Source organism: Pleuronectes platessa, chromosome 24 (assembly GCF_947347685.1).
Source record: "Pleuronectes platessa chromosome 24, fPlePla1.1, whole genome shotgun sequence".
Lineage (NCBI taxonomy): Eukaryota > Metazoa > Chordata > Actinopteri > Pleuronectiformes > Pleuronectidae > Pleuronectes > Pleuronectes platessa.
Window position 1 is genome coordinate 11,894,762 of NC_070649.1, and position 14,384 is coordinate 11,909,145.

At 39.9% G+C, this 14,384-nt stretch overlaps 1 protein-coding gene and 1 non-coding gene across 2 annotated transcripts in view; both read right to left on the reverse strand.

Moving 5' to 3' along the window:
• The window catches only part of LOC128431094 (uncharacterized), an 870,493-nt gene that overhangs the window by 556,773 nt on the left and 299,336 nt on the right, over nucleotides 1–14,384 (reverse strand). The window lies entirely within an intron of this gene.
• On the reverse strand, nucleotides 13,933–14,051 carry LOC128433809 (5S ribosomal RNA). The gene has a single exon (XR_008336515.1). It is a non-coding gene; the product is annotated as a 5S ribosomal RNA (ribosomal RNA).

Sequence of the window (14,384 nt, forward strand, 5' to 3'; positions counted from 1 at the left end):
GAGCCGCGGCTCAATGATGAGGCAGAGCCAGAGCTAGTTAGCGCGGATGTTAGCGCGTCGGATGTTAGCATTTCGGATATTAGCACGTCGGATGTTAGAGCAGCCTGCTGCGAGCCGCGATGGGAAACATCGAAGTAGCGGATTTAACCCAAAATTAAACCCAAAGACTTCAGGAACAGGCTGCGGGGGAAAAGCCTAACTGCCTGCCTCCGTATAAAAATAAATGGTCCCTCTGTGGCTGATCTTAACAGTCTGAACAGTAAGGCTCTGGAGGAGTTCTTTCAGAAGCCGAGACGGATCACTTGCAAGAAGTAAAAGGGGTCACACAGCATACCTCTTCAGGCCCAGAGTTCCCTGTTCCCCCTTGGCCATGTTTGCACTTTTTTATTTATGTTAATTTATTTTACTTTTAAATGTGACCAGAAATGGCTTGTTTTTTTAGATTCACTTAGATTTTACTTGAAAACAAACTGATTATATTTATTTTTATTTTATTTATTATTTTTTGTGTTTGTAAACTGTATTATGTAATATTAATAAGTATTCCTGTCAACTTTTAACATTTTTTTTTTACAAAAACTCTGTCGGCCGCCGGTCAGCCACCGGTCGGCTTCTCTAGCGGCCTTACCACCATGCTTAGCAAGTTTTCTGGGAGAAACCCTGCACAAGAACCAGTTCACACACTGGAATTAAAGGTGGGCGGCTCCCTGCCTCCAGTGACTGCTTGAGACCGTGAACCTGGAAAGATGGACTCATTTTCAAATCTCTGCTGAACCAAACCTCTAAATCACCACATCGTCTTCCATTAGGAGACGTCCCCTGTCCTCTCCTGTCCCTCAGCTGTCTCACACACACAGTTTAGTTTTTAATTACTGTCAACTCAGCATCTTTGTGTTTTTGACAGCCTCTCAGATTACTAAGAAATCAATCAGTTCTCTTAAGCTCAACCATTAGATGGATTATTGATTATTCAATTGATACAAAATTACTTTTTTATTATATGATTTTAAATGATAATTTGATCATTTAATTAATCAAAAGATGTAAAAACAAAAAACACTTACTCATCTTCTTGAATGTGAAGATTTCCAATGTTCCTATTTGAAATAATTGTAAATATTGATTATTGATTGTGAGCATTTTAAATTGATTAATCAATTCAGATATTTCTTTGGACTATTTGTTAAACTGAAGAGTCGAGTGTCAGATGCATTAACGTTTAGGAGCAGTCGAAATCCATTTTGAATATGAGTTTATTACCACTGATGCACACAGCTAACAAGTGAACACAATACAAATTTACATACTACAAGTAGATTATATATATATATATATATACACTACCGTTCAAAAGTTTGGGGTCACTTAGAAATTGCACACTTATTATTCAAAGAAAAGCACTGTTTTTTTCAATGAAGATAACATTAAATTATTCAGAAATACACTCTGTACATTGTTAATGTGGTAAATGACTATTCTAGGTGGAACTGCTGTTTTTCAATGTACATAGAAAAACCTATCTACATAGGTGTATAGAGCCCCATTTCCAGCAACTATCGCTCCAGTGTTCTAATGGTACATTGTGTTTGCTAATCGCCTTAGAAGACTAATGTATGATTAGAAAACCTTTGAAAACCCTCGTGCAGTTATGTGAACAGAGCTGAAAACTGTTTAGCTGGTGAGAGAAGCTATAAAGCTGGCCGGAAAAAATTACTTTCATGTGAAACCAGCCAGTCTATTCTTGTTCTTAGAAAATAAGGCTATTCAATGCGAGAAATTGCGAAGAAACTGAACATTTTCTACAACAGTGTGTACAACTCCATTCAGAGAACAGCACAAACGGGCTCTAACCAGAGTAGAAAGAGAAGTGGGAGGCCCCGGTGCACAACTCAGCAAGAAGACAAGTATATTAGAGTCTCTAGTTTGAGAAATAGACACCTCAAAGGCCCTCAACTGGCAGCTTCTTTAAATTGTACCCACAAAACGCCAGTGTCAACGTCTACAGTGAAGAGGCGACTCCGGGATGCTGGCCTTCTAGGCAGACGGGCAAAGAAAAAGCCATATCTGAGACTGGCCGATAAAAAGAAAAGATTGATATGGTCAAGGAACACAGACATTGGACAGAGGAAGATTGGAACAAAATGTTATGGACAGAAAAATCAAAGTTTGAGGTGTTTGGATCAAACAGAAGCACATTTGTGAGACGCAGAACAGGTGAAAAGATGCTGGAAGAGTACTGACGCCATCTGTCAAGCATGGTGGAGGTCATGTGATGGTCTGTGTCTGCTTTGGTGCTGGTAAAGTGGGAGATTTGTACAAGGTAAAAGGGATTTTAAATAAGAAAGGCTATCACTCCATTTTGCAACGCCATGCCATACCCTGTGGACAGCGCTTGATTGGAGAGAATTTCCTCCTACAACAGGACAAGGGCCTAAAGCACACCTCCAAATTATAAAAGAACTATTTGGTGAAGAAGCAGGCAGCTGGAAAGCTGTCTGTAATGGAGTGGCCAGCGCAGTCACCAGATCTCAACCCCATTGAGCTGTTGTGGGAGCAGCTTGACTGTATGGTATGCAAGAAGTGCCCATCAAGCCAATCCAACTTGTGGGAGGGGCTTCAGGAAGCGTGGGGTGAAATTTCTACAGATTACCTCACCAAATTAACAGCTAGAATGCCAAAGGTCTGCAATGCTGTAACTGCTACAAATGGAGCATTCTTTGACGAAAGCAAAGTTTAAAGAACAAAATGTATATTTCAAATAAAAATACAAGGTTAGACAATACATGTCTCACCTTGTCAATGTCTTGACTGTATTTTCTATTCATTTTGGAACTCATTTGATAAATATTGTGATTTTTAATGGAAAACACAAAATTGTCTGGGTGACCCCAAACTTATGGACGGTAGTGTACAGCAGTGAAAGTTGGTGCCAGTGTGTGGGCCACTGTAATAGTTTACTTTGAAAGGATGATTTTTACAGTATTAAGGGTTTTTATTATTATTTTCGATATTGTTTCCGTCCGGAAAGCTAAGTACCTTAATGCAAAATGTGTATATTTAATGTTGATATTGTGTAAATAAAGTATTAGGAGTATTATTTGATGTTATGTTGTTATTTTATATGAAGTAAAAAAGTTTGATTCAGCAAGCAAGAAAACATAGAAATCTACACCAAGATCCTTCAAATCCAACAAGTACATGCATATCTTTGAGCAAAACCATTTTCGGCAGACTCATTCGGCGTCCATCTTTAAAAATGGCGTCCATCTTGGATTTTTGAATGGCACGTAAGGCAGATTTGTTAAGTAGACCCTTGGGAACCACCATGCCAAATTTGGTGCTTGTATCACATTTTGCTCAAATGTTCTATTATCTGCCCCACTATAAGGTGATAAGTTAGAAAGCATTGAAGCTCCTTTCCTTATCATTCAGATTTCGGACAGCTCTTATAATGGCGGCCACTGAAATCCTTCAGGTCACTTCTCTCTCAAACTTCCTGTGATAAATTGTCTCACAAACGGGCGGCTGTGGCTAATGGGTATAGCAGTCGTCCTGAAGTTACCTTGGGCAAGATGCATAACCCTGAATTATCCCTCATATAACGACAAAGTGCTGCTAATAGATGCACTGTATGAATGGGTGAATGTAAAACTGTACTGTAAAGAGCTTTGAGTGGCCATCAAGATTAGAAAAGCTCTACAAAAACCATTTACTATTTACAGCCATGGTCACATGTCCCTCCACATTGTAACCGTCTCTTCGGTCACATATTTAATCATGTGAACTGGTTAAGAACATACATATACATACTGTGCAAGGTAAACATTTAAAGACCGGTTAAGGGGGATTCCAATTTTTCTATTAAAATGTATAATAGTGAACCATTAATATGTATAATATGAGTAGTTGCTGACTAATCCGAATAAATCTTTTGTTACAAACGATGCAACTTAAATCTTTAAGAGCAGGTAAATTCATTCTCTCGTGTTTGACTAGTCATGTGTAGTTAGATTACCCATTAGTCTACATATTTTACCACACTAGGAGCAAGTAAATGGTTTCTCTCCTGTATGAATCCTCATATGTACAGTGAGATGGCCATTCCTTCTAAATGTTTTACCACACACAGAGCAACTAAATGCTTTCTCTTCTGTATGAATCGTCATATGTAAAGTTAGAGAACCATTGTGGCCAAATCTTTTACCACACACAGAGCAACTAAATGGTTTCTCTCCTGTATGAATCCTCATATGTTTAGTTAGATTGCACTTTTGGCTAAATGTTTTACCACACTCAGAGCAACTAAATGGTTTCTCTTCTGTATGGATGCTCATATGTAGAGTTAGACTGTACTTTTGGCTAAATGCTTTACCACAGTCAGAGCAACTAAATGGTTTCTCTCCTCTATGAAGCCTCATATGTAAAGTTAGAGAATTATTGTGGCTAAATGTTTTACCACAGTCATAGCAACTAAATGGTTTCTCTCCTGTATGGATCCTTATATGTACAGTTAGATGGCCCTTTTTTCTAAATCTTTTACCACACACAGAGCAGCTAAATGGTTTCTCTCCTGTATGAATCCTCATATGTAAAGTTAGATCTCCCTTTTCTCTAAATGTTTTACCACAGTCAGAGCAACTAAATGGTTTCTCTCCTGTATGGATCCTTATATGTACAGTTAGATGGCCCTTTTGTCTAAATGTTTTACCACACTCAGAGCAACTAAATGCTTTCTTGGCAGTTTTACATTTCATATCACTTAGAGGCTGTTTGTTGTTTTTTGTATTTAAACAAGACTGAGGTTCCCTGGTCTGCATCCAATCATCTTCACTGTCTACAGTCTTGTCCTCAGTACATTGTTGTAAATGTCCATCACGACCTGAGATCCTGGCTGGTTGTTGTCCTCCACAATCCGCTCTGTTGTCCTCAGTCTGACTCTGATGAAGCTGTGACAACTGAGGTTTCTCTTCATCTTCTTCACTCTTCACAGTGACAGCAGTCAATGTGAACTTGATATCAGCCTGCTCAAGTTGTTGAAGCTGCTCCCCCTCCTGATTGGTCCACGGCTCCTCCTGTTCCTCTTTAATGTGGGGGGGCTCTGGGTCCTCCTGGTCCACAAGGGGGCTCCACTGCTGCTGCTCAAGGAGAACCTCTTCTTTATTCACCATCAGCTGCTGTACATCTGCAGGACACACTGAAACACAAATACACACGTTTATAGTTTCTGAGTATCCTGAAGTGTTTTAAAAACTTGTGATGTGTCGTTTAATGTCGACTGTTATTATTTTTGAATGATCACACTCAGGAAGCACAGATGTTGAGATGGTTCATAGTTGGTCTTACGACGCAGCTCGTTAAGTTAGCTGGGTTAAACCAAGTGTTTCCAGGATAATTATATTTTGAGGCCAAATAAACAATCTACGACACGAGCAGAGCAGAACGAGTGGAGGTTAGTTAGTTGGTTAAGCTGTTTTCAGACATGACCTGTGGGTTAAAATCCGAGAATTGTCTCCAGAGTTTCTCCAGGGTTTGTGTTTCAAACCCTGGAGAATCTGATGAATAACACAGAAGCAGGTTTTCTGCACAGACTCGTTCACAACAGTAGTGTGGGAGTGACCACTGGCTGCAGTGGAGGGTCAGAGCTCCTAATCCTTCTATCTACACATTTCATCAATTTAACCAACCAGACATTGTTTTAAACGTATCATTCACTTTACGGAGTGTTAGTTTGATCAACTCATGTTAGCAGAGCTGATGCTAGCTGACGTTAGCCTGTGAGCGGCTCCTCCAGGGACTTACCAACTCTGTGCAGCTGGAGTTCGGGCTTCATCACGGCATCCAGCAGCCTCCTCTGGCGGTAGATCTCCTGCTCTGACCAATCTAACCGCTCCATTCTGTCTTCATACACCGCCACTGTTTCCTCAAACACTGAGACGATCTCCTCAGCCGCCGCCGTTAGCCGCTCGGTTAGCATCGCTCTCAGCGCCGGGACTTGAGCCGTTTCTCCTCCTTTCTCCACCTGCAGCAGAATGTCTTCAGCGGCAGCGCTGATCCGCTCATGTACCGACACCCGCAGCAGCTGCACGTCGCACATGTTCCTCCTCTTTGCGCACTTTGAGTTTCGGAGCGAACAAGAAGATACAGAGGCTTCTGTGAGGACAGATGTATTCCAAGACGCACCAGGGTGAGTCACAAGGACTGGTTAACAGCTAAACTCAGGTTGTTTCGAGAAGGAGGTGGCCCTTAAGAGTGGGGACAAGGATAGGTTCAGACTCGTTTTGCAAGGAGGTTAAAGAGGACAAATGACAGTACTTGAAGAAGTTGGTACAACAATTTGCAGCTAACGACTCCCCATCAGTCTGGAAAGACCTTTAGGTGATCACCGGCTGCAAAAACAAGTCCCCCCACTGTGTGGAAGACCTTAAACGTGCAAACGACCTGAATGCTTTCTTTTGCAGATTTGACAGACAATGAACCAGTCCTAACCCTACCCCGCATTCCCTACCCCCCTTCACAGTAATCACACCTCTTCTTCCCAGCCTGGACAAAGACACTTTGTCAGTAATTAAAATACAATGAAACAAAAGACAACAACGTTGCATGATCTAAGAACTGAGCAGGAAAAACACTTCAACATCATCCAGTGATAATAAACATGCGTCACATGCTCTCACACGCAAACAGCCACTGAAGCAGAGTGAGCTGCCTCACAAATCAACAAAGAGGAAAACAACAAAGCACCATCCAGTGGCTGAAAATACAAATGTGCAGGGAAGATAAAACCATCATGTGAAAACTAACAGCTGGAGGCAAAAGGAATTTTCTCACTAGATATATATCTTTATATATATATATATCATTTCAACAGTCTACACAGTTCAGTAAAGATCTCTTTAAAGCAACACTATGTAACTGTTACTGAAGAACAGCGCCCCCTGCAGCCACATGTGATGACTAACTCTTTTTGACATGATCACACTCAAACATCAGACTCTAATCAAGCTGCTGCTTTAAGGTAAAGAAAATATCAAATTGTTGCTTTAACAACAGATGAGAAACAACTCTCCCTTGTCTCAAGCCCCTTTTCCACTCGTTAGACTGGTTTTTAAAACCCACCAACATAATAACAACAGCAGCGAAACAATGTCCTCATGTCAGTAAAAGCTGATTTGCAGACTCCTAATGCCAGGATAACAAAGAAACTGCTAATGAAGCTTGGACTGATCGATGTATGGAGGGACTTCCACCTAAAAGAAAAACAATTTACATTCTCTTCAGCAAGTGAAGAGCATACTCAAGAGTTGACAATATTTTTACTCACAACTCAGACAGACACAGACTTAAGGATTGTAGGATAGGGGTCAGAGACATATCTGACCACTCAGCTGTTTATTTAACTGTGCATTTGGATAATAAAAAAAACATGCTTTGGCGACTTAATACAAGCATCTTGAATGAAAGGACATGCAAGGAATATGTGCAGAAGGAATTTAAAGATTATATGGACAATAACAATAATGGAGAAGTATCGCCAAGTGTTTTGTGGCACACTGCAAAAGCAGTGATCAGAGGAAAGCTTATAGCAGTGACCTAACATAGAAAAAGGAAAGATAAAACAGAAAAAACTTTCTGATTTATAGGAGAATCTTAAAGATTTAGAGAGGGATGTTAGGTTTGAAAATATAATGTAGTGGCTGATGACTGAACTATTTCCGATAAAGAAAGGGGGGGTGACCATGAGCAGGTTGCGTCAGATATTAGGCCTTTATACAAATCATTAATAATAACCTTTTCCTTCCTAGTGTTTAATCATTGTTGTTTAGTCTCACACCTGTCTAGATAAAAGGTCTGCTAAGAGCTGCTGCCTGTTTCGAGGACTGTGAAATATGTGACATACTATACACTGTACTTTAAATTGTTCTCAAACTTAACTTTGATATTAAAGCATAATTCCCATAGATTCATTCAACATCACATAGATTTCAAGCACCTGTCTGATAAGTTCTGGAGGTCGGACACAGTGACTTTGTTGACTTTGCTTTGTTTCGGGGTTATGGTTTCAAGGATCCTAATGTTTACACAGTCAGGACATGTTTTGATGAAGCAGAAACATAATATTCTTTGCTCTGAGTGACAACACCACTGGCCTACATGGCATCAGCTGTGACAAGGCTGGTCAAGAGGATGGCCTACGCCTGCACACTTTCGAGGAGGAAGAACCAAGATCTACTGTTATAAAATAGACAGGCACCGGCTGTTGGATGCGCTCTGATATGACTCGAGGCTGTCCTGTGATGCTAGAGTACCGGGCAATGTGTCGGATGCCCATTGCTTTGCTGCTTCATACCTGTTCATAGCTTTCTAAAAAAATACTTGATTGAACCAAACCATTGGATCGGCTCTTCTCATATTAAGGATAAACGAACACCCCGACAGGGAACACATCAAAAGTAAGGAATCTTATAATCTAGGTCAAATAAGAAGTGTCAGAAAAGAAATAAACAAAGTATGTGAGGAAGAATTAGAGAAAAAAGCCTAATTCGCAAAGCAAGGGCCCTGAAGCTTCTGGGATGGAAGTTAAGGAAACAACGAGCAGACAGCTCCATATTTGAAATTAGGGACCGTGGAACTAAAAATGTATGCCATACGTTAGAGGATATTAAACATATTTTGGAAAATTACTATAGAGACTTATATAAGGAACCAAATACAACAAGTCCTCAGGAAATAAATTCATTTCTGGAGTCATTGGACTGATTAAAAGCAAAACTTAAACAGCTTCATTTCGAGAAGGGGGTGGCCCTTAAGAGTGGGGACAAGGATAGGTTCAGACTGGCTAAATACTCGTTTGGCAAGGAGGTTAAAGAGGACAAACGAAAGTACTTGAAGAAGCTGGAACAACAATTTGCAGCTAACGACTCCTCGTCAGTCTGGAAAGGCCTTCAGGTGATCACCGGCTGCAAAACCAAGTCCCCCCACTGTGTGGAAGACCTTAAAGGTGCAAACGACCTGAATGTTTTCTTTTAAAGATTCGACAGACAATGAACCAGTCCTAACCCTACCCCACATTCCCTATCCCACTTCACAGTTATCACATCTCTTCTTCCCAACCTGGACAAAGACACCCCCCCCCCCCCCCCTACAAAATGGTCCCTTATTGCCCCTTCCCCATGTCAGACAAAAACCCCTGCATCATACTAACTCTGGTTCACACACACACACAAAAAAAAAAATCATATTTCATGATTATTAATAGTTAGCCAACGTCAAGTCTACTACTATTGCCTATTGTCTACCTCACCCAAAACCCACTGTATGAGCCAAACATGTAACACACTGTCCTGGTGACCCAGAAAGTGAAGCATTCACTGGATCTACCCTCTATAGGTGAAGAACAGAATAAAGCCCTGATGTCAGAGATTACAATTGAGGAAATAGGGAAAGCAATCTCTAGATTAAAAGCTAATAAAGCATCGGGTATGGACGGCTTCCCAGCCGAGTGTTACAAGGCCTTTAAGGATCAAATAGTGCCTATGCTTTTTGACTGCTTCAACTATACACTGAAAAATGTGAATCACCAGGTACATGGAAGCATTCCCAGACTGATGTCCTCGCTAAAAGATTTTGGAACCCACTCTGGATATAAATTAAACGTGCAAAAAACACAAACTCTAAGTTACAATTACATCCCTCAGAAAGATATGCTAAATAGATTTGGGTTCAAATGGACCTCATCAGACATTAGGTATCTGGGAATTCAAATACCTAAAGACATTTCCAAAATATATGATAGCAATTATGTCCCCATAAGTAAAAACATCAAGGCAGATATTGACAGGTGTTCCCAACTGCCCTTAGATATGCATAATAGAATAGAAAAGATAAAAATGAATGTACTCCCCTGACTCTTGTACCTTGTTCAACCCTTGCCAGCTTGCCAAAACACTTCAACTTTCTAAAAAAAATGGGGTAGATCATTGCCATGTTTAACAGATTACTACAATGCGGTGCAATTAATACCACTAGCATGTTGCTGTAATTCAGTGTATATATCAAAATGGAAAGATTTGGAAACTTCACAGCTATCTATACCGTTACATGCCATATTGGGTAGCAAGTCTTGTATGAGCAGCATGTTAAAAGTTTAAATCAATGGACTGAAGTTCCTCTTAGAATCTGGTTTAAGGAATGTAGATCACCACTATTTGAAAGACGGTCTAGACTGTTGAGATGGGTCGCTTTTGACCCGGACTTTAAGTCGGCAAGGATTGATGGGAGGTTTAAGCATTGGCATAGAATTTGCATCACTTCTTAATGTTCAATCTCATGAAAGGGAGAACTGGATAGTTTTCATAAAAATTTGAGAGATGTATGGTTTAGAAAGACTGGATTTTTTTAGGTATTTACAAACCAGGACCTACTTTTAATAATGAAATTAAATCCAAGGAGAAATGTGATGCCAATTTAATCGACATATTTATTGACATGTATAGAAATATGGACGTCAGGAAACTTGTTTCAAAATTATACTCAAGTATTCAATCCAGTAGAAAACACTCATCAGATAAAGTTAGATAAAAATGGGAGAAAGAATCTGGACTTGTCAGTTCAGAGGAGGACTGGTCAATTATGTGCTCTGTGCAGTCCACTTCCACCAGCTCGGGTCTTTGGAGGGAATTCTGTTGGCGGAATCAGATTAGATATTTCATAACCCCCAAATTAAAATGTGGACAAACAGGTGAGGCAGGAAGGGATCTATGTTGACGGAAATGTGGAGAACAGCTGGCATATCATTTCCATATATTTTGGAGCTGCCCAGCCATTCAGCCATACCGGCAGGTGGTAATTTAAGTAATACAGACTGTTTTTGGAGATGGATTTGACTGTTCCTTTTCTACAGTTTATTTGGGCAATATCGCAGCTCACCTATTGGTGCAAGACAAATATTTGTTTAAGATATTATTAGCAGCCAGCAAGAAAGCTGTAACACGAAAATGGCTGCAGGCCGAACCCCCAACAGAGACTGGCTGGATAGATATTGTAACTGATGTTCAAAACATGGAGAGAATAACCTTTCGCTGAATCTACGGTTTGATAATTTTTTTGCAGTTTTGGGAAAAAAGGATTGTGTTTGTGACCTCACAGGATCATCACTGATCTGCTACTGTGTGAATTGACATTCATTTCCATCAATGTAGGGGAGAGCGGGGTAATGTGGGACATCGGGTAATGTGAAATACCCCTTGTATCTAGGCAACGGAACACATTTGTGGTCATGTTTTCTCACAAAAATGTGTTTTTTGTATGTAAAAGTAAATTTTCTTGCTTTGAACTTAATCAACTGTTGTGTCAAAACAAATTGAATCCGGTAGAAGAACTTTTATCATACATGTTGGTGAACTTCCAACATATAAAACTAGCTGAAGATTAGCCTGAATTGCTAAAAGATGTTGTTTTTCTAAAATGCTGGCTTCGGGGTAAGGTGGGACAAATGCTGTGGGGTAAAGTTTGACACTGTCTCACTTTACCCCACCATGAAGCACAAGTTAAGTTTAGTCTTAAACTTATTTTAGTGTTATATTACATTATATATGTTTTATTTTTAATGTCATAAACATTGTACAAAAGCCATCATGCCAAGAATCTATACACCAGGAAGACAACCTGGGGCTCGCAGAAATGGAGAGTGCAGCCGCTGAGGTCATGCAAGGAAAGAAGTCCTTAAGAAAAGCTGGAAGGGATAGAAATAGTGATAAGACAACCCTCAAAAGATTCATTAAGAAAAAAGAGAAAGGGAAAGTAAAATCAGTAGCCTGGGCTGCAGTAGCTGAGGTAAAGAGAATATTCACAGATGAGCTGGAGGAGGAGCCAAACACTTGAAACAACTAGCTGACCAGTTCAATGGCCTTGCTCCAGTTAAGTGCCCTGAACTGGCATTTGAATACGCAGAGAAAAACAATATCCCTGTCCCTGCCAATTGGACAGAGAAACAATGTGCAGGTAAGATAGGGTGTGCAAGAGATCACATGAATCATAATAATCACAAATTTGCTTAATTGACCAATCCCCATGATTCTGTTACTAGTCTGATATTAGTGGTTGTCAATCTAGCTGTCGGGATTTTAACAATTACAACATGTGTTGTTATGATAGTTTTAAAGTGGAAAAGGTAAGGTGGACCACTATACACCGTAGCCGGTGTAAAGTTGGACACAAGCCCTCTTTCTTTTAAACAATCATATTTTCACTGCCCTTTGTCCTGAAGACATTCTGATCCTTTCCATGGCTAAAAAAACATCCTGAATTAATGGGAAATGTGTAAATTTGACTGATATATCATTTTAACTCGTCTAGAGGGGAGCAAATGTAAAAAATGTCCCACATGACCCCGCTCTCCCCTACCATCAGTATAAATGTATAGGTGACCACCCTTTTGTTTCTGTATGTGTGTATGTTTAATTGTATCCTTGTTTATTTAAAAAGAAAGTTTAAAAAAAGAAAAAAAAAGAAAAAAGTAATGTACATGCAATGAATGTAAATGCAATATACTTTTGATCATAAAAAGAGAGAAAAAAAAACACGCCCGATCCTGTCTGAAATTGAAAGCTAAGCAGGTTCGGACCTGGTTCGTACTTGGATGGGAGACTGCCTGGGAATACCAGGGGCTGTAAGCTTTTTCCACTTCACCCACAGCAGAGGGGGGTGCTGCCACTTGAGAGCCGACATATCTTAGAAAGAGCAGAAAAGATTCACCATTAAAGAAAAACAGGATAAGGAATTCACACAGAGTGAACATGGAAAATACTTTATATAAAAAGAGCACTACTATGTTCATGTTATATTAGCACATCATTTTCATGATGTCATAATTGGATAGAGCGATGATAGAGCAGGGACTTTACTCAACATCAAGGACAATACAGTAAATGAAAACTTGACATCATTACTGAAGTAAATGATTGAATGTTCTAAGGATGTTTTTCCTTGCATTATCACGACCAAATTGCAACTTAATTTTGTTTTCTTGAACATTTCCCCTGATTTATTAAAATGTATAAATAAGGTATAGTGGGTGGAATCATTTGCTTAAGAAGTCAGCTGATCGAACCACCATTGGAAGCGTGGAGCACCTCGGATGTATCTCTCCTTCTGTGTGTTCAGGAGGCGTGGGTTTGAATCCCACCACTGTCAGTTGAATGTATTGGCTACTGGCAGCTTATTCTACTTTAAGAAGTTATCCTGTTGTCAAAAACTGCAACAGCCAGCTGAGCTTTGTAGCATTTGGAATGTCCATAGAGACGTACAGGAGGTCATTTTATTTGTCTCCAGTCTGGTTTTCAAACGAGGTCAGAAGTAAGATGTGCACCTTCAGAATGTGGCACATAGCTTCACATTTACCAATTACTTCCTCCAAGTCCAGCTGATTTAACTGCTGATAAAACCTATTAAAACCAGAGACTATGTTCATATGAAAATATTTCAATGAAAAAGAGCAGAGTGGCGCAGCGAAACAAGCTGGGCCCATAACCCAGAGGTTGATGGATCGAAACCATCCTCTGCTAAAGGAATCCTTTATCCACTTCCATGTTATCTGTTATGATTCCCTTGTCCTTGCCTTTTAAACATGAACTCACCTCTTGCTGAAAGTGACTTACTTTGGCTTTTGAAGTTGAAAATGGGACACAATAGACCCGAGTTGAAGCCCTTAACTTAGATTATTATGTTGTTGTCTTTAGATCTCGAGTAAAGCTCTTTACTCCCACAGGGTGTGTGTTTGAAGTTTCGAAGGTTCTTCCATGTGTGTTTTCGATTTGATTGTCCAATTGTCGTCAAAGTGGAATTTACATCTAAGCAACACAGTTTCGTTTGGGTAAATACTCCACCCACTAAACCTTATTTATACATGTGAATACATCAGGGAAAAGTGGAAAAAGCTTACAGCACCTGGTATTCCCAGTCAGTCTCCCATCCAAGTACTAAACAGGCCCGACCCTGCTTAGCTTCCGAGATCAGACGAGATCGGGCGTATTCAGGTTGGTGTGGCCGTAAGCTTTCATTATATCAACTTCAAGTTGTGCGAATGTCATCTCAACAAGATGGAGATATAAACAACCTCAGTATATATGATTTCATCACATGATGTGACGGTAGTGCGGCAATTTGAAAATTCGCCAAAAAATAGGGATTTATTATAACTCCTCTGTGCATTAATCCTTCAGCCTCAAACCTCATTGACACATTTACAGTCCTCCCCTGATAAGATCCATGTCAATATTTACTCATCATTACAGCGCCACCTGCTGGCTACTGTAAGTGACATGATTTAAACTTTGATGAACTGCTCTTGGCTGCCTTACAATATACAGCTCAAATGAGCTGTTTAT